Source organism: Oryctolagus cuniculus, chromosome 2 (assembly GCF_964237555.1).
Source record: "Oryctolagus cuniculus chromosome 2, mOryCun1.1, whole genome shotgun sequence".
Taxonomy (NCBI): domain Eukaryota; kingdom Metazoa; phylum Chordata; class Mammalia; order Lagomorpha; family Leporidae; genus Oryctolagus; species Oryctolagus cuniculus.
In genome coordinates this window covers 108,156,130-108,173,107 of record NC_091433.1, presented here as the reverse complement: position 1 = coordinate 108,173,107, position 16,978 = coordinate 108,156,130, and the positions used below count along the sequence as shown (strand labels likewise).

Here is a 16,978-nt window from a genome sequence, read left to right as displayed (position 1 = left end):
CTGGCCATCCCTGAATCCTTGACGCTTCCACTGCTAAAAGCTTTGCACTCCACAACTGACATGAAACAGGCAAGATAATCCGAATTATGAAAAAAAAAATCAGTGGGATGACTGTCCTTAAAGTGGTTAAAATGGTTTATAGGTAATGCTTGGGTTGCCAAGCCCACAATCCTGGGAAGGAAACAACTTCAGATGATGCATTTGCACCACTTGATGGACCCCTTGGACATTACATATGGACTTCATCCAGCTGCCACGCCCATGGGGGTACCAGTGTGTACTGTGATAGTCCGAGTGTTTTCTGGCCGGATAGATGCTTTCCCAAGCAGGAAAGCTGAAGCTGTAACATTAACTGAGAAATTATCAGGAATCATGTTTCCTTTATGGAGCGCCCCAGGAGAGATCTCCAGTGATGCAGAAATCCATTTTACCAGACAGATCACAGAACAGTTCAACAAGATGCTGCAAAGAGGACAGCACTGCTATTGTTCCAGTTACCCTCAGTGTTCTGAAAAAGCTGAAATTGGAACTGAGTTTAACAGAATCAGCTGGATCACCTTGGTCAGCGGTATTACTGTTGGCTTTAACAGCAATAGGATCCACTCCTACTGGGAAACAGAGATCGGGCCTGTATGTGACAGCTAGTGTAAGGCCTACATCTTTCAGGATAGGGAATATATGTCTCGTATGTTCACTAGAACTAGACACTGGGTCTTTTAGAAACGACATCAGAGAAAACTCACTGAATAGGAGCCCCTCACGTTCTTCCCACTGCCTAAACTACAGCAAGTGCTCACGGCCTTGAACCCTGACCCCGTATTGCCCGGCTCCCAAGGACCCCTCGGGACTCCAGTAACAGCACACCTGTCCAAGCCTTCAAGGGAAAGCTGGCCAAAGAAATTCCTCGTCAGCAGCAGATGGCGTCCCGAGACACGGACAGCTTTCCCGAGACTGCGGGTCAAGACTTCCGTCACCGTGTCGGCCTTGTCTTTTCTCCTCTTCCTCCTTTTCCCTGCCATTCGAGTGCTTTCCCTCTATACACAGGGAAATGCACGCAACAGTAATCAGTGGGTGACTTTAGCAAAGTCTTGAGCTCTAGGAAGAGACAAGAATGATTGCCGGATTTGTGGAATAATGCCAAAAATGCAGGAGACGATTCCAGCAACGCCAACACTTTGTGTTTCCATCAAGAAACACTCTGAAGCACCGAAAGAAGAATGGAAATTCACCTCTGATATCTTAAATGTTACTGCATTTTGCTCCTGTAGGCTCACCAACAGCAGTACTCTGACCTTTGCAATCAATAACCCAGCAGTTGCCAGGTAGAAAACCTGTCCAGGGAGCCGGCGCTGTGGCGTAATGGGTAAAACTGCCGCTTGCAGTACCGGCATTCCATATCGGCGCCAGTTGCAGTCCTGGCTGCTCCACTTCCAATCACACTCTCTGCTATGGCCTGGGAAAGCAGTGGAAGATGGCCCAAGTCCTTGGGCCCCTGCACCTGCATGGGAGACCTGGAAGAAGCTCCTGGCTTCAGATCAGCTCACCTCCAGCCATTGCATCCATTTGTGGGGTGAACCAGTGGATGGAAGACCTCTCTCTCTCTCTCTCTCTCTCTCTCTCTCTCTGGCTCTATCTCTCTCTCTGTCTTTCAAAAAAATAATTTTTTTTAAAGTAAACTGCATGCTTTCAACACAATGAATCATCCACATTTAGCTATGACGGCTTTGCTAAAAACGTCACGGGCTTTTAGAACATTGCCTTTCAGGATCTCAGCTGTGTCTGACACAGGCAGGAGGGAAATTATGCCAAGCCGCTTCAGGAGAACGAATGGAAAAATACCAAACAGAGCGCATGGCACTTCGGGAAGGAAAACAACTCCCCCACACCGCAGTCCTCTTTGCTGCTTTTATTCCAACGGACTAGAGCATCATGCGGAAGCACCTTCCACCCAATTAACCTGGAATGCCCTGACTTAGAATGAGAGATTACCCCACTTTGAGAAAGCCTGGGCAATGACATCTCCCTGGTGGAAAAGAGGGGGAGGAAGAAGCACACTGTCCTGCTTCAGCCGGGTCTGTACTGAACCCAAGTTTGAGTCTCTTTAAGTTTAAAAGGAGGCTTCCTTCCTAACACGATGGTGCCATCCCATTACCCTGGTCCACGTCCAGGTACACAATGTCACCTAACTGCACAGGGAGAGAGGACCGGTGTCGCTCCCCGTCTTCGTGGAGGAACGACACAGGACCCTGCGCTGTTCTTTCGTCTGCTCGGCCCTCCCCGGGTTTGCTGCTGGTTCTTCCCGGGTTGGCTACTGTCCCTTCCACCTCCGTGGAAGGGCGGTTCCCCCTGGCCACTTTCCCCACTTCCGCAGGGGAGCGGCATACCGCCGGCCGGCTCTCTCGGGGGCTGCACAGGTGTTCCTTCAGATAGATGTTCCTGGTGCATGTTGTCTCTCTCCTCCTTTATAGTCCTCTTCCACCAATCCCAACTCTGCTACCCACACGCCGAGTACGCTGCTCTCCTCCAATCAGGAGCAGGTCCTACAGTTTATTGGTTGAACTGGAGGCAGCTGAGCAGAAGCTGTTTCTCCCTTCTCAGCGCCATATTGTGGGAGAGCAGATGCATAGAATAAGTCTTAATTCCAGTAACTTAGTCTAGTCCGGGTTGCTCCCCACAGACCGGTCTGCTCCTACTTTGCAATACGTGGAGGGGGCATGCTGTGCAGACAGCGTGCAGTGATCAAAGCTGATTCCATTTCATATCAAAAAGCAGAAGCCCTGTCGCTGTCCTCTACACTATTAGTGATGTGCAGCCTTTCACATGAGAACATTCAGAATGAGAAGACCCAGGGAGAAATAGTTGGTTCCATCTAGCACAAGAATTACATGCATTACGACATTTAAAGAGTGAGGATGAGAAAGCTATAGCTTCCACATGTTATAGGAAACTCTAAGCAAGTAAATGTCACTTCAGGAGAGCTGCCGGAGAAGCTGTGGTCACACTGTGGGCGTTTGGACAGGTCCAGCCATGACGACTCTTCCAATGTGGTGTTATAGCACAGCACAGAACAGCAAACAGCAAGAAAACGGACAGTGCTGATCAGCTTTTATAACCAACGCTGATCAACTTTTATACTCATTTTTAGTAAAACTCTTCTGGCATAGGAGATGTAGTTTTGTTTTAAATGGCCAGATTGGGCTATAATGCCTAAGAAAGCTGAAAACTAATCTTAAGGCATGAATTAATAGAATCTCTCAGAGGGGCTGGCATTGTGGCATGTAGTAAAGCCACTACCTACAACGCCAGCATCCCATGTGGGTGCCGGTTTGAATCCTGGCTGTTCCACTTCTGATCCAGCTCCTTGCTAGTGGCCTGAGAAAAGCAGTGGAAGATGGTTTAAGTGCTTGGGGCCCTGCCACACACACGGGAGACCCAGATGATGCTCCTGGCTCCTGACTTCAGTCTGGCCCAGCCCCAGCTGTTGTGGCCATCTGGGGAGTGAACCAGCAGATGTATGGTTGGTCTCCCTCTCTCTGTAACTGACTTTCAAATCAATCAATCAATCTTGGGGGAAAAAAGATTCTTTCAGAAATTACTTTGTCCAACTGCCATTAAGCTGTGTTTGAGATGAGGTACGAGATTCAAACACAGGAGGCATGTGAAACACGCCCCTCTTCAGGGGTAGATGTCTGTCTGGCCCAGTGCTTCAGACTCTGGTTGGGGTGCCCACATCCTGTCTTGGAGGCCTGTGTTCAAACCCTGGCTCCAGCTTGGTTTTTTTTTTTTTTAAAGATAGATGTATTTATTTATTTATTTACTTACTTATTTGAAAGTTAGAGTTACAGACAGAAGGAGAGACAGAAAGATCTTCTGTCTGCTGCTTCAGTCCCCAAGTGGCCACCATGGCCAGGGCAGAACCAGGTCGAAGCCCGGTAGCTCCAGCTTCTGATTCCACTTTCTTGTCACTGTGCACCCTGGAAGGCAGCCATGACGGCTCAGGCACTTGGGTTCCAGCCATCCACAGCGGGAACCTGGACTGCATTCCTGGGCCCTAGCTCCGGCCTCCTGGTCAAAGTGAACCAGCAGAGGGGAGCATTTTCTCTCTCTCAAATAAATGAATAATCCGAAAATTTCTTCTTTGTTATTAAGTTATGCAATTATAGTGCTTTCAAACTTCTACGATGAAACCGAGTTTTAGCTACTGGAGAATACAATATAAAATTAATAAAAGGATCATAAGTCTTCCTGATACTTTGTGGGCCGATAAATCATCAACATTTTTCATCATGAAACATACTTCTCCAAATTCAACAATCATGAGCAGCACCAAGATGGCGGAATAGGGAGGGAGCTGGCTGCTCTAGTCTAGGGGAAGATAAAAAACATGCAAAGAGTGCAGTCTCAGGGAAGAGTTAGGGAGAAAACAGCAGAGGAAACTCCATGCAAATTAGAGGGACACTGTGGATCTACATGGAGGCTGTGGCCGTGCACAGTGTAGGACCCCAGCAGCCGAGAACTTCTGCACCAGCGTGGGAGAGGAGGTGAGACCAGACTGCAGCAGCCCCAGCCACTGGTGATAACGCTGCAGGAAGAACCCAGTGTGATTCTGGTTTGGAGCTCTGGGGCAGGGGGAGAGGGGACAGAGTACCTGCCAACCTAGAGGAAAAAAGGGGGGGACACAATTCTCTTTCCCCGACCACCCTGCACCCATGTCCTACAACTAGCAGAGTGGGCAGGTGCCATTTTGGACATATGTAGCAGCTGCACCAGCTTGTGCCCATGCGCCCAGCAATCAGCCAAGAGGAGATGCCTCAGACTGGCTGGGAGAACTGACAGGGGGCTGGGTGCTCGTGTCTGTGGGAACCTTGTGTATTGGGACTGTGAAAATGCTGTGGCTGCATTGGAGGGTGCAGGGTGTGGCTGGGTCTTTGGGCAGTCACTGTGGGCGACTCCACACGCTCAGGGCTCCGATTCCCTGGTGAGGGTCACTGCTGCAGGATCTATGCTCACACCGAGGACTCCATGGATCCTCTGTGTAGTTCTTGTGGCAGCATAGATGAATATCGTACCCACTGGGGCTACTGCCCAGGCATTGGTCTCCTTGGAGAGGAGGTGAGCACGAGACTATACCAATGGAGTTGAACAAACCTCCCCTCTGATTCTTCAATTTCTCACAGCTAACTTCTCACCAGAAACCCTACAGGCTGGAAGACAATGGCGAGATATATTCCAATCTTAAGAGAAAATAACTGTCAACCCAGAATACTGTACCCTGCAAAGCTCTCATTTATGAATGAAGGTGAAATAAAGACCTTCCATAACAAAGAGAAATTGAAAGAATTTGTCACCACTCATCCAGCCCTGCAAAAGACGCTTAAGGATGTGCTACACACAGAAACACAGAAACACAGTCATCCCTATGAAAGAGGCTGAAGGCAGAAAATCTCCCAGTAAAAGTACAAAGGAAATTCAATGCATACAATAGGAATGTTTATGGAAAAATGGCAAGGCCAAGATGTTTCTTATCAATAGTCACCTTGAATGTAAATGGCCTCAATTTGCCAGTTAAAAGACACAGACTGGCTGAATGGATTAAAAAACAAAACCCAATAATACGAACCAATACATACATGGCTCTCTCACCCAACTGCAGGCAGAGTGGTCACATGTACTTAGAAATGCTCCACAAACCTACATCCCATTCATTACTTAAAGAACCACCTTCAAATCCAAATGGCCTGTTGACACATGAAAAAATGCTCAGGATCACCAGCCATCAGGGAAATGCAACTCAAAACCACAATGAGGTTTCACCTCACTCCAGTTTAAATGGCTTTCATACAGAAACCAACAAACAACAAATGCTTAGGCCGGCGCCGCGGCTCACTAGGCTAATCCTCCGCCTAGCGGCGCCGGCACACCGGGTTCTAGTCCCGGTTGGGGCGCCGGATTCTGTCCCAGTTGCCCCTCTTCCAGGCCAGCTCTCTGCTGTGGCCAGGGAGTGCAGTGGAGGATGGCCCAGGTGCTTGGGCCCTGCACCCCATGGGAGACCAGGAAAAGCACCTGGCTCCTGGCTCCTGCCATCGGATCAGCGCGGTGCTCTGGCCACAGCGCGCCAGCTGCGGCAGCCATTGGAGGGTGAACCAACGGCAAAGGAAGACCTTTCTCTCTGTCTCTCTCTCTCACTGTCCACTCTACCTATCAAAAAAAAAAAAAAAGGTACCCTAATCCACCATTGGTGGGAATGTAAACTGGTAAATTCACTATGGAAGTCAGTTTGGAGATACCTCAGAAATCTGAATATAGACCTACCATATGACCCAGCCATCCCACTCCTGGGAATTTACCCAAGAGTGATGAAATCAGCACATGAAAGAATTATCTGCAGCCCCATGTTTATTGCAGCTGAATTCACAATAGCTAAGACATGGAATCAACCCAAATGCCCATCAACTGAAGACTGTATAAAGAAATTATGGGATATGTACACCATAGAATATTACACAGCAGTAAAAATAAATGAAATCCAGTCATTTGAAACAAAATGGATGAATCTGGAAAACATCATGCTTAGTGAAATAAGCCAGTCCCAAAGGGACAAATACCACAAATGCCACATGTTAACCCTGATCTGTGATGATAGTGCACCTGAAAGGAAATCTGGAGAAGTGAAATTAACACTCTGAGAAGCAATGACTTAAACAGCCCTTGTTGTGACTGTTGAGGAACAGCTTTCTTAAATACTATTTGTCAAACTCTTTACTTAACACAGGGTTAAGCATATGTGTATAAAGTCAATTGAAAATAGATCTCAGTAAAAAATAAGAGTGGGAAAAAGAGAGGGAGGAGGAAGAGGGATAGGGAGTATGCATGGGAGGGTGGGCATAGTGGGAAGAATCACCATGTTCCTAAAGCTGTAATTATGAAGTATATGAAGTTTTCAATTGTAAAGTTTTATAGTTCTGCATACATTCCTATGGACTTACTTCTAAGAGTTCAGTTTAAAAACTTGCCATGGGACCCCAAATCCCCTTAAGCTGGGTGGTAAAAATACCATTTTAACTGTTAAGGTGATCATATGGATAGGATTAAGGGTCTGGTAATAATAGATAGAATAAAAAGAAGTGGGTGCTGGCACTTTAGCATAGTGGGTAAGGCTGCCACCTGTGGCACTAGCATCCCATATGGGTGCCAGTTTGAGTCCCAGCTGCTCCACTTCTGAACCAGCTCTCTGCTGTCTCCTTTTTAATTCTTTTTTTTTTAAGATTTATTTATTATTTGAAAGGCAGTGTTACAGAGAGGCAGAGGGGGAGGAGAGAGAGAGAGAGAGACAGAGAGAGAGAGAGAGAGAGAGAGTTTTTCCATTCACTGGTTCACTCCCCAATTGGCCACAACTTCTGGAGCTGAGCTGATCAGAAGCCAGGAGCCAGGAGCTTCTTTTGGGTCTCCCATGTGGGTGCAGGGGCCCAAAGACTTGGGCCATCTTCTACTGCTTTCCCAGGCCATAGCAGAGAGCTGGATCAGACGTGGAGCAGCTGGGACTCAAACTGGCGCCCATATGGGATGCTGGCACTGCAGGCGACAGCTCCACCAACTAGGCTACAGTGCCAGCCCCTCATGAAGTCTTAAAGAAAAGGTTTCTTTGGGGGAAAAATAAATTTAAGAAATTTATTATAAAAAATAAATTTAAAAATTTTAAAAATAAAGAACCATCTTCATGGGCTAGCACTCTGGTGCAGTAGATAATGCTGCTACCTGCACTGGTGGCATCCTATGTGGACACCGGTTCTAGTCCTGGCTGCTCCACTCCTGATCCAGCTCCTTGCTAAAGGCCTGGGAAAAGTGCAGCAGATGGCTAAAGTGTTTGGACTCCTGCTACCCATGTGGGAAACTCAGATGAAGCCTCTGGCTTTGGCCTGGCCCAGCCCTGGCTGTTATGGCCATCTGGGGAGTGAACCTGGCAGATGGATCTTTCTCTTTCTCTCTGTCTCTCCCTCTCTATAATTCTTTCAAATAAATAAATGTTAAAAAAATACCTCAGAGAGCAGAGCACTCTAGGGAGCATCAGAGACAGCTCTGATGACTGGACAGCAGGACACGAGGACAGGAACAACAATTCCAATTTAATAGAAACTACGGTGTTTCTCTTCCTCTATTCAACACCTGTGACTAAGGCACAAGGCAGTGAATGTGCAAAACATGAAGTGTTCGTGCCAGTATGGAAAAGCTGTAGAAGATGGCCCAGGTCCTTGGGCCCCTGTATCTGCCTGGGAGACCCTGAGGAGGCTCCTGGCTCCATATCAGCCCAGCTCCAGCCATTGTGGCCATCTGGGGAGTGAGCCAGCAGATAGAAGACCTCTCTCTCTGCCTCTGCCTTTCTGTAGCTCTGCCTTTCAAATAAACAAATAAATCTTAAAAAAAAAAAAAAAGAAAAAGAGTAACCTAAGTTAGTGTTTCTTATCCAAATCTACTTGGAGACTTGGTCTCTAAATTGGTGTGGTTTGGTATGAAGTGTATTGCTAACTTAGACTACTGTAATTTAGGGGAAGGATACACTCTCTGTAGGTAGCTAGTCACAATTATCTTTATTCTTAAGAAAATCCCATAAACTTACATTCAAAGCTAATAAATACAAATACCTTAGTCAGGAGAGGTTCATTGTGACAAACTGTGTGGCATCCTGGAGAGCGTTCTCATAGCTCTTCATGGTTACACGTAATTCTGCTTACAGTAGCAGTAATGAACCATCATCAGGAGCTGAAAGACAAGAGAAACAGAAACACGTAACGACGGCATTCCAAAACAAGTCATCCTCAAGCCATTAAAAATAATAAATTAAGAAAATAAGCCTAAACATGAAGAAATAATTTTTCTACCTGTGGGGAGCAACTCGGACTATACTGTTACTGGAATTAAGACTTGTTCTATGCATCTGCTCTCCCACAATATGGTGCTGGGAGAGAAGAAAACAGCTTCTACACAGCTGCCTCCAGTTCAGCCAATAAACTGTAGGACTTGCTCCTAATTGGAGGAGAGCAGCGTACTCGGCATGTGGGCAGCCGAGTTGGGATTGGCGGAGGAGGACTATAAAGGAGGAGAGAGACGGCATGCACCAGGAACATCTAAGGGGAACATCTAAGGGGAACACCTGTGCAGCCCCCGAGAGAGCCGGCCGGCGGTGTGCCGCTCCCCTGCGGAAGTGGGGAATGTGGCCAGGGGGAACTGCCCTTCCACGGAGGTGGAAGGGATAGCAGCCAACCCGGGAAGAACCAGCAGCAAACCCGGGGAGGGCCGAGCAGACGAAAGAACAGCGCAGGGTTTAGTGTTGCTCCTCTACGAAGAGGGGGAGCGACATAATGGTGCCGTGACTTGGACAGGAAACCTAGGACGGATAGGAAACTTAAGAGGGAAGAAACGGGAAGAAGTAGAAAAATATCGGAGAGAGAGACTAGCAAACAGCCTAGGGAAAAGCCGGACGAAAAAGGTGCCGGAAAAGCTATTGAAAGCCTAGGCATAGACTCGGATACAGACTACGGGGGGAAGCTGGGAGAAATCTCTAAGGTCGAAAGCGAAAGTGAAAGCTAGAACAAACAGACTCGGATGCGGACTGTGGGGAGAGGCCAGGAGAAATGAGGGAGGAGTATTGTTGGAGGAAAGCTTGGGGAAATATACCGGGTAGAGAAAAATGTTAGGGAAATTGAAGCCGCGGGGGGCAGGCCGAGGCGGAAACGAAAGCCACTTTGGGATTCTCAAGTTAGCCCGGGAATAGGGGGCGAAAAGTTAAAACCAGAAGCGGAAACGTAAGCCCGGTTGGGATCCGTCTGATTAGCCCGGGGAGCAAAGGACAGGAAGCCAAATTGTGGGGCGGAGACGTGAGCTGGGTTGAATTCGCCAGGTTAGCCCGGGGAACTTGGATTGAATGCTAGTGGCGGAGACGTAAGCTACGCTGTGTGACTCGCGGAGGCTGCCGCGCGCAGAGAGAGCGTGCGGGGCACAAGTAGATAGGGAACGCGGGGCTAGTGCGAGACCGTGGAGTGTGCGCGCGAAGCCGAGCCGCGCAGAGCCGCAAAGCCGCGCAGATAAGAGAAGCGGGCTGAAGCGGCTCAGCCGGGAAGCCGCCGAGAAGCAGCCTCGGGGCGGGCGCCGGGAAGCCGCAGGGATAAGAGAAACAGAAGTTTAGAAGTAAAATGAGAGAAATAGGAATGCTGGAAGATAGAAGCAAAATGGGAGAAATACGAATGCCCGGAGATAGAGAAATAGAGAAACAGAAAGGCCTCCCCACAACATGGCAATGAGAGAGCTTGGATTCAGTCTGCCTGATTAGTGAGGCGATGAGCACCTGCGGGCGGCTAGCAGCTTATGCGCCGCAGGTCACCGAAGACAGGCACATTATTAACATCAATAGTCTCCCCACAATACCGCAATGAGAAGGCTTGGATTTGGTCTGCCTGATTAGTAAGGCGGTAAGCACCAGCAGGCGGCTCGACCAGAGTATGAGCCGCAGGTCACCGAAGACAGGCACGCATCAGCGCCTAAAAACCTCCTCACAACATGGCGAAGAGAGGACCCGGATTCGGTTTGCCTGATTGATAGGACTTGTAAGAACCTGTGGCAACTCTAGCAAGTAGAGCAGAGTGTGTGCCGCGGGACACCGAAGACAGGCGCGTATCAACGCCAAAAAATAAAAAGAAAGGGGGATCTGTGGGGAGCAACTCGGACTATACTGTTACTGGAATTAAGACTTATTCTATGCATCTGCTCTCCCACAATATGGTGCTGGGAGAGAAGAAAACAGCTTCTACACAGCTGCCTCCAGTTCAGCCAATAAACTGTAGGACTTGCTCCTGATTGGAGGAGAGCAGCGTACTCGGCGTGTGGGCAGCCGAGTTGGGATTGGCGGAGGAGGACTATAAAGGAGGAGAGAGACGGCATGCACCAGGAACATCTAAGGGGAACATCTAAGGGGAACACCTGTGCAGCCCCCGAGAGAGCCGGCCGGCGGTGTGCCGCTCCCCTGCGGAAGTGGGGAATGTGGCCAGGGGGAACTGCCCTTCCACGGAGGTGGAAGGGATAGCAGCCAACCCGGGAAGAACCAGCAGCAAACCCGGGGAGGGCCAAGCAGACGAAAGAACAGCGCAGGGTTTAGTGTCGTTCCTCCACGAAGAGGGGGAGCGACACTACCCAATCACAGTAGAGTTTAGTTTGATAAGCATATTTTATAAGCTTTGCTCAGGAAACAGAAAAATGTACAAGTCATCAAAGTGCACCAAGAAAAATAGACTACTATTTTTGTATTGAGTATGCTTGCACATATACTACTTACAATATAATCTCAACAATAAATAAGTGACTGTGGAATCTTTTGTTTGTTTTGAGGAAGACATGCAGACAGTGAGAGACACACAGAGAGACAGAACTCTCATCTGCTGGTTCATCGCCCAAATGCCCCCAATGACTGCAGCTGGGCTGGACTCAGATACAGGAATTCAGCCCAGGTCTTCCATGGGAGTGGCGGGGACCCTGTCGCTCAAGCCTTCACCTGCTGCCTCCAAGAAGCTGGAATCAGGAGCCACAGGTGGCCCTCAAACCCAGACATTCTGATATGGGATACAAGCATAAGTGTCCTGGCTATGATATTCTGTTACAGCAGCAGAAAACAGATGAAGACAAGTTAAATAAAATAAAATGCACTGCTTAATTTCCAAATATCTAAACATATGCTACCCATCTGCTACTTAGTTTAAGTTCACACAGTGTTTAAATAACTTATATTGTCTGATTTTAGTCTTTTAATATTTATGGCAACTGGTTTTATGGCCTAACCCAGAGTCACCAAACACAACCACAGGCCCGGTCCAACCAGTACGCTGTCTGTGGTTCTATGAACCCGAGTAGATGGTGTGTTCTGCAATAGTTGTATGTACTGACACATTTGGGGGACTTCAAAAGGCTTGTGGAAGAATGGAATTATAATATAAAAATAAAAAATAGCAACTATATTTCTCAGCATAAGCTCGGTTAGGTTCAATACATTTCTGTAAGTGATGTCAGTCATTTAATCCACCCCTAAGCAGTCAAGGGTCCTAGAGGTTTCACCTTTTTTCAAAGAGTTATTTTTTCATGTAAGAGGCAGAGTTACAGACAGAGAGGAAGGTCTTCCATCCACTGGTTCACTTCCCAAAATGTTGCAACTGCCTGATTCGAAGCCAGAGCCAGGAGCTTCCTCCCTCCACATGCGTGCAGGGGCCCAAGCACTTGGGCCATCTTTTGCTGCTTTCCCAGGCCATCAGCAGAGAGCTGGATCGGAAGAGGAGCAGCCAGGATACGAACCAGTGCCCCTGTGGGATGCTGGCACTGCAGGCAGAGGCTTAACCTACTGTGTCATAGTGCCAAACCTCTCCTGGAGGTTTAACAATGGCAATGCAGTCTTTTTTACATTATTAAAAGAAGAAAATGGCTGCCCTTTGAAGATTGTTTTAGGACTAGGAAACAAAAAGAAGTCAGATGGAGCCATCAGGACTGTAAGGTGGACACCTAATGGTTTCTCCAGGAAGCTCTTGAAAAGTTGGTGCTTGGCTGATGAGAAGAATGGGCAGGGGCATCGTCACAGTAGAGACAGACTCTCGGATGATTTCCCAGGCATTTTTCTGCCGAAGTTTTGGCTAAATTTCCCAAGACATTCTAGATGTTACTGTTCTCTGGCCCTCCAGAAAGGCAACAAGTAGCATGCCTTGAGCATCCCCCAAAATTTTTGCCAGACTCTTGCCTCTTGACCAGTCTGCCTCTTTGACTGGGCCACTTCCACTTCTCGGTAGCCGCTGTGTTGATCACGCTTTGTCTTTGGAATCATATTGGTAGAGCCATGTTTCATCTCTTGTTCAAATTCTTCAAAGGAACACTCCAGGATCTTGGACTCACTTGTTTAACATTTCCATTGAAAGCTCTGCTCTCGTCTGAAGCTGATGCGGGTCTAACAGTTTTGGCACCCAGCGAACAGGAAGTTTGCTCGACTTCAATCTTAATAGTGAAAGCTGAGTCAACTGCGATACCTGTGGTGTTGGCTAGGGTTTTGCTTTTAATCATTGGTCCTCTTCAATCAAGACACAAACAAGATGAATTTTTCCTCGCAAACCTATGTGATGTTCCGCCGCTGTGGGCTTCGTCGTCATCATCATCACCTCCTTTCCTAAAACAAGTTCTACGTTTGTAATCCGATTCCTTTGGGGGTACTGTCCCCATAAACTTTTTGTCAAGCATCAATGACTTCCCTATTCTTCCATCCATATTTTACCATCAACTGGATGCTTTTTTTCATTTCAAAAATTTTGCTTCTTTGAACTTAAGAGATAAATAGAATCAAATCTAAAAATTCTTTTGGGTCACTGAATATTATGTTTATGAGATTCACCCCTACGTACTTTGTGGCTGTACCTGGGGTATTTTCTTTCCATATGGTATTCCATGAAGACCTCATAATCTAGGCATTCACTGTGCTCTTAACAGACGCTAGGTTACTCCTCTCTGGGGAGATCTCTCATGATGCTGTACACTCTTGACATTCTCCTACCTTCTGTAGGTGTGTATATGCATGCACCTCTTTGAGATGGCAAAAAGGCCTATATCATTGGTAGAAAAGGACCCAAATAATATTTCAGGAATCTATCAGCAGTAGCATATGCTCCCTCTCATTTTTCTACATCTTCTGTAAAATCTAAATATAGATGAAATATTTCAGATGAAAATTTTGTGTCCAAATTGAGGAGTGCAGTAGATGCAAAATACACAATGGATTTGAATGAGTGAGTTAAAACAGTAAAAAAAAACTCCAGTTTTTTAATACTGAACAATGTTGAAATCATAATTTGGATGTGCAGGGTTAAAATATTGTTAAAATAAACTTCACTTGCTTTTCACCCTTTTAAATGTAACAAAATTTAAAATGATATTGGTGGCTTACCCTACATTGCCATTGAACAATGCTGCTCCACACTGTATATACATAATTTTAAGATGGCTTAAAACTCAAAAGTACACAACCTGTTGAAGTATGGGTATTGGCTGCAAAAAGCATGCAGAATATTTTTACAATCAACAGCTCTCCTCCAGCAGAGAACCCCCTCATTTAGATACAGTTATGGATCACTTGTGTAATTACTGTTTCATAATGAGTTCTGCCAGACAACCCAACTTCAAGTCGCTTCAAGAGTGTCCCTTCTAAAAAAGAAAATGGTAACCTTAATATTAAAATAAAATGCAGGGCCGGCGCCGCGGCTCAATAGGCTAATCCTCCACCTTGCGTTGCGGGCACACAGGGTTCTAGTCCCCGTCGAGGTGCCGGATTCAGTCCCGGTTGCCCCTCTTCCAGGCCAGCTCTCTGCTGTGGCCCGGGAGTGCAGTGGAGAATGGCCCAAGTGCTTGGGCCCTGCACCTGCATGGGAGACCAGGAGAAGCACCTGGCTCCTAGCTTCGGATCAGCGCGGTGCTGGCCGCAGTGCGCAGGCCAGCGGCCATTGGAGGGTGAACCAACGGCAAAAGGAAGACCCCTCTCTCTCTCTCTCTCTCTCTCTCTCTCTCTCTCTCTCCTGCAAACCCCGTGGGAATGAAGGAAACAGACCATCCTCTATACACTGGTCCCAAACCATGGCCAACAGAGAATGCCCAACTGACACTCAAACACAACAGCATATGATTAACAGGGAGTGGCTGGTTGGAGGAGAGACAGACAAATGAATAATAACCACCCCCAGTGGTCAGCATAGGAAACTAGATAGGCCACAGAAACAAAACGGCCTTTGGGACAGAAAAGAGGAGGCAGCCCGGCAGGCCGTAGTACGAAAAGGCGCTCTCTCCGAAACGCCCGGGCTGAACCCCCGAAGCAAAGCGCGCGCCCAGCACAAGGCACTGCGCCCTGCACCTGCAGGACCTCAGTTTCCTGCGTTTTCCTGCCCGATGAGCAAAAACGCCGTGACAGCCTCCCACTCAACAGCTGAGAAGGGGGTAGAAAAGTAACTACAGGTCCAGGCGGAGCTGCTGGGGGAGGAAGCACAAAACAACACAGGGGCCTGGAAGAGACACATGCAGAGTGGTGCGCCTGGCCTCTTGACACCGGCCAGCCCGGCTGCAATCCGCCCCTGTTAGCACCTTTCACCTGCACCTGACCACTCACCGGAAAGCAAAATGACCCCTAGGCCTGAACACCGCTCCCATAGAATCCTGGGCCACCCCTCCACTCCCAACGCCGCTGCTCGCTCGGGCCGATAGGTGTGCGCCCTGGCGGCCCACTTACCCAGGTCCAGAGCCGGGGCGCACCTGCGCAGCGTGGCCTCGGGCTGCGGCCGGCGCTGCAGATTCCGCGCCTGGCCCGTCAGCCTGCGCAGCCTGCACTTGGCCGCTCAGCACCACGGTGACGCGCCGCGGCCGGCTCCACGCAGCGCTCGCAGACCGTGAGCCCGCACCGCAGCGCCACGGGCTTGTGCAACAGCCGCCGGCAGCCCAGCAGGTAGCCGGGGGCAGCCGAGTCTGGAGACCCTCGCGCAAGCCGACGGCGCGCGCCCGGCCACGTCCCGGGTGCCCCAGCTCCTCGGGCCGCGGTCCGTCGGCGCCAACCCGGCCAGTGTGGAGCAGAGCAGCTCGGCTGCCATCGCGCCCTTCTCTGTGTGCTGGGCGAATGGCTTCCCGCAGGCACAGCGGGGACACTGGGCGGCGGGGAGGGGGCACCGGCTCGGCAGGGAGGATGCCTGGCTGCGTCCAGGGGCTGCGCTCAGCAGGCCGTGGCGACCCCTGGGCGGGGGCGGGCGCCAGGCTCCGGACGCGTCCCCACCCAGCGCTGCGTGGGCGGCTGCGGGGCGAGCGCCGCGACCCCCTGCCCAGGCGGGGCGCCCGGCTCGCTTCCTCAGCGGACGTAAAAGCCGGGTGGCTGTGAGAACCGGAGAGCGCATCTCCCCCAAGCCCTGGAGCCCCGGCGACCCCGCCTGCCCCGCGGGACCACCGGCTGTTTCTTAGTGTCAAGTGTGTACTTAGCACATCACTCTGCCATTCCTAGGGATTTAAGAGAAATAAAAGCAGATTTTCATTCAAAAACTTGGACATGAAAGTTCAAACCAGCTTTATTTGTAATAACCTCAAGTTAGCAATAATTCAAATGGATAAGCAAATTGTCATATATCTATACAATGGGATACTGCTCAACAATAAAGAATGAACTTTTGATACAGGGATCAACATGGATAAAATTCAGAATAATTACACTTGTCCCACCAGAATCCATGCATGAATGCTTTTAGGACCCCCTTGTGGATACCAACATCTATGGGTCCTCATTGTATTAGGTATTATACGTAACCTGGAAATGACTTTAAAAGAGAGTATGTGCGGGTTACATGTAAACCTACTACAGTGTAAATGCTATGTAATAGTTGTTATACTGTACTGGTTAGGGAATAATGACAAGGAACAAAAGCCTGTACAGGTTCAGATGTTTTTTTCAAGTACTTTTGATCCACAGTTGGTTTGAATCCATGGGGTCAGAACCCCTGGATAAAGAAGGTTGACTGTACCTAAAAATTACAGTTTTTAAATCTATGTCTCTATACTTATACTAGAAAAGAGTAAAAGCTGAAAACAGCAATGTGCTGAGCATCCAACTCAAAAACTTTAGGAAATCAACCAACCAAAGAAACTGCAAAAGTAATAAGAAGACAAGGAAAAGAAATTAATGGATAGATCTTATCTTGGTAAGAAAAATATATAGATAGCAACTCAAATGATTAAAGTGAGGCGACAGATGAAACTTATTAGGATGACAGCAATCCGTGCAAGTACGTAAATAACTATGATAAATGTAAGACTCGACGTGCTGATCAGTGACTGACATGGCAGTCTGTAAAACTCCAGTCCAGGGCCGGCATTGTGGCGGTGGGGGAAGCTGCCACCTTTGATGCTGGCATCCCACATGGGCACTAGGTGGGGTGCCAGCTGC

The 16,978-nt window shown here is 48.5% G+C and overlaps 1 long non-coding RNA gene across 5 annotated transcripts in view; it reads right to left on the bottom strand.

Annotated features, from left to right (window-relative positions):
- The window catches only part of LOC103346962 (uncharacterized), a 62,995-nt gene extending 47,091 nt beyond the window's left edge, over positions 1-15,904 (bottom strand). For all 5 annotated transcript variants that reach the window (XR_007915465.2, XR_011386462.1, XR_011386464.1 and 2 more), the window contains exons 1-2: positions 15,287-15,904; positions 8,640-8,757 (exon numbers count right to left, since the gene is read on the bottom strand). This is a non-coding gene — a long non-coding RNA (uncharacterized lncRNA). The remainder of the gene's footprint in view (positions 1-8,639; positions 8,758-15,286) is intronic.
- Between the last annotated feature and the right edge of the window lie 1,074 nt (positions 15,905-16,978).